Source organism: Hakea prostrata, chromosome 9, assembly GCF_041222555.1.
Source record: "Hakea prostrata isolate BN-2017 chromosome 9, UWA_Hpros_2, whole genome shotgun sequence".
Taxonomy (NCBI): domain Eukaryota; kingdom Viridiplantae; phylum Streptophyta; class Magnoliopsida; order Proteales; family Proteaceae; genus Hakea; species Hakea prostrata.
The window spans coordinates 52,059,456-52,063,732 of record NC_142608.1 but is presented as its reverse complement, the minus strand read 5'-3'; positions in this window follow the sequence as shown (position 1 = coordinate 52,063,732).

The following is a 4,277-nucleotide window of genomic DNA, read 5'->3' as shown; positions in this document are numbered from 1 at the left end:
TGCAGTCGTTTCTAGCAATCCAAATGTGCCAACATAAGTAGATGCACTGGCTTATCATCTCTTTCTTCTCCTTTTTACCTATATCACTCATGCCACATAGAGAGTCCAACCACTCAATCATCGAAGGAGTTTGATTTGAGGGAACAAGGTAGGATAGTGACCTACTAAACCACACAGCCTTGGCAAAATTACAACCCAACATGATGTGGTCGGAAGTCTCAATCGCAGCACCGCAGACCCTACATGCTGGATCGATATCGACTTGCCTTTTAATAAGATTTTCCCCAGTTGCCATGCCTTCTGCACACAGCCTCCACGGGAAGGATTTCAATTTGGGAGCCCCAGTCACACTCCAAATTAGTTTCCACACTCTTTTGGGAACCTCCTCCCATTTATGTCTTCTTGATGAAGATGGGGCTGATGCTTGTATGTTCTCTCTCTTATTAAATAGCATATGATATGCAGACTTTGTTGAGTAGATCCCATTGCGAGTTAGACCCCAAATCCGCTTATCTTCTCTATGACTGACACTCAACTTGATATTGCAAATGGCTTGTTGATCACTGCTATTAAACAACTGTTTGATCAAGCTGACATTCCACTCCCTGCTATGTTCATGAATCAAATCAGCTACCTTGGTGAATGGACAATTAAGAGGCTTTAAGGTAGTGATCTTGAATTCTTCACTAGTTGGAATCCAACTACTTTCCCATATGTCCACCTGACTTCCATCACCAACATCCCATATAAGACCTTGTTCCAACACTTCACGCCCGATTAATGCACTTTTCCATGCCCATGAAGGTTTATAACCCGCCTTGGCCTGCATAAAATATGAGTGTGGAAAGTATACAGCCTTTATAAATTGTGCCCAAAGAGACCCTGGATTTTGGATCAACCTCCATGCCACTTTGCCTAATAAAGCTCGATTATGAAGCACCAGCTCGCGGAAACCTAATCCCCCATTTTCCTTAGACTTACAGAGTCTACTCCATGAGACCCAGTGAACTTTCTTTCCATCAACTCTTTTCCCCCAGTAGAAGTTGCTAATACTTTTGCGAATGGAATCATGTGTCGCCATCGGAATAGAAAAGTGAGAGCCTATATACATAGCCATTGATGATGCTATTGACTTGATTAGTACTTCCCTGCTCGCATGTGAGAGATAGAGGTTCTTCCAACTTTGTGTCTTTGCTTCTGTCTCGACACAAGCTCCTAAAAAACTTCTTTCTTCGACACTCCTATTTCCGTGGGAAGGCCGAGATACTTGGTTGGCCCGTCACTCTGCTTTACCCCCAAGATTCTAGCAAACCATCTTCTAAATTTGTGAGGGGTGTTGGGGCTGAATGTAATGGTAGATTTTGAGTGATTAATGGCTTGTCCACTTGTAGAACAAAATAGATCAACACAACCTTTCAAGTTGACTACTTCTTCCAACTTCAATTCTGAGAAAAGCAGGCAATCATCGGCAAATAAAAGGTGGGAAATGGGGGGGGGGGGGCTCTGCCTCTTACTCTGACACCTCTAATCATGTTATCCTTTTCAGCTTTTTCAAGAAGTTTACTCAACACCTGCGAGCAAAGAATGAAAATGAATGGAGACAATGGGTCCCCTTGCCTTATGCCCCTTGTAGGAACAAATGACCCTTTTTCCACCCCATTAAGAAGCAAGGTGTAAGAAACTGATGTAATAGTTTCCATAATAAGATCAACCCAAAGATTATAAAAGCCCAGTTTGAGAAGGGTATCTTTAATAAACTCCCAACTCAATCTATCATAGGCTTTCTGCATGTTAAGCTTGATGGCAACCTGCTTCTTTTTTCCTTTCTTGAGATGCTTAACATAATGGAAATCTCATGTGAAATAAAGATGTTATCAGAGATTAATCTTTCAAGAACAAAAGCTGCTTGATATGGTGAGATAATCCTGAAAGTGATGATTTTAGTCTTTCCACCATAATTTTTCCGATTGCCTTGATTGCCACGCCCCCAAGACTTATAGGTCTGAATTGATTAGCCTTTTCTGGATTCTTTACTTTCGGCAGCAAGCACACATAGGTACGATTTAGTTCTTCCGGCAGAGATTTGGAAGTGAAAAAATCAACAATACAGTTATACAAATCCTCCTTAGTAAGTGCCCACATTTTTTGATAAAATATGGGAGGGAACCCGTCACGCCCCGGAGCTTTAAGGGGCCCCATGCTCAAAATGACCTTGTGTACTTTCTCCAAAGTAGGGATAAAGCAAAGGCTTCTATTCAATTCCTCACTAATTATAGGATCCACACATTCCAATATTTCATTGATGGCCCCTTGATTCACTCCCTCAGACATAACTGTTTTCTCAAAATGCTCCAACAACACCTTACTAACTTCTTTCTCAGATTTAACCCAATCCCCTTCCTCATTTCCGATTCGAAGAATCTTGTTTCTGCTTCTTCTTTGTAATGTAGAGGCATGGAAGAATGCTGAATTTTTATCTCCACTCTGAAGCCAAGAAATTCGAGATTTTTGGTGCCAATGTTCCTCTTCTCTCTCCAACTACTCATTTAATTGTTGTAGAAGTTTATCTTCCTCTGCTAGATTCTCCTCTGTGCTAGGCTTATATTGGATTGCCTCAAGGCCTAGCTTCAATTTCTTTATGTTTTCTTGGATGATACCAAATTCTTCCTTGTTCCATTTTCTCAAGCTTCTTTGGCAATTCGTCTGTTTTTGATCCAGCTTGCAATTTCCTCCATCTGTGGTGCTTTTACTCCAACCCTCTTCAATTGTAGCCTTACATGTTGGGTGTCTCAACCACATTTTCTCGAAACGAAAGGGTCGTTTTCCTTTTACCCTACCACCCTCCAAATCCAATACTAATGGTTTATGATCAGAGTTTATTGCCAGCTTAATAAATATAGCTGCATCTTCAAACAAAGTACGCCAAGCCACATTAGCCACAGCCCTATCCAAGCGAATTTTAATGTTCTCATTTCCCTTCCTTCTATTTGACCAAGTGTGTGATGGTCCATTGAAGCCTAAATCCATCAAGTTGCAATGGTTGAGAGTTTCTTGAAAATCTTTCGCATCCTTTGAATGCCTCTGGTTACCTCCTTGTTTCTCAGTCCAAACCAAGTGTGAATTAAAGTCTCCAATGCATACCCATGCTTCATACCTCACATTACCAATTCTCTTGATATTGTCCCATACCAGGTGTCTTTGGCTTCTCTCAGGGTCACCATATATGCATGTGAGAAAAAATTTGCAATTCTGATCTGTAACAACTTCAGCATCCACAATCCTGTTTGATGATGAAATAACCTTAACTGAGTATAAATCATTCCACAACACACATAAGCCACCCGAAGCTCCTTCCGATTCCACAATCCAACAATGATCAAATTTCAATCTTCTTGTCACCCTTTCCATTCTAGAAAAATTACACTTTGTCTCAATTAAGAAAAGAATGTTTGGTTTAACCTCTTTGGAGAGATTCAGAAATGAACGAACTGCACGGGGGCTCCCCAAACCCCTACAGTTCCAACTACAGATCAACATTGCGACCCGTGGGACTGCTCCCCAGTACCCACGGGTGGAAGGCCTAAAAACATGACCCTCACAACAAAAACCTTCTACCCTTGCTCGTTCATCTTCAATTGCTTCTTTTCCATTCTTGACTTTTTTTGTTTTACCCGAGAATTTCTGCTGAGATGGTTGTATGTGTTGATGGCTGCATGAACTCTTTTCAGGATGTAGATAAGGGTGGCCTGCATGTCTATGATAATGGCGTTTAGGAATTGGATTAACACTTGGTGTTGTAGCTTGACTAGCAGAAGAAAGAGAGACTGTGTTGTTGTAAGGCACGATCACTTTAGTAGCAGGGGGTGCAAGCACAACAGCTCCTTGAGAGTTATTTTTCTGGGCAACTACAATAGGGAGTTGAGGGGTGACTTTCGGCTCCACCATAAATGAAGGTGAGCAAATAGGTTTGGACTCCACGTTGGTGTTTTACTTAGAAGAGGAGGATGTACGGCAGCTAAAGGATGAATAGAATGTGATTTTGGAGAGAGAGATGAAGTGGGGTCCACTGGGTTGGAAAGGTTAAGTTGATTTAAAAGGGTCAAAATGGCTTGGTGTTGTTCTGGTTTCAGATTTAGCAGATCCTGTAAAGATAGAGCTGTTGGGGATTGTGAATCACTGTTAAGGAAAGGTTGGTTATCCAAGGTTGGAAGGTTGGTACAGGGATTAGAAGGAATAAGAGAAAGGGTTTGTGAGTTTCTAGGAAGGGGCTTGGTGGG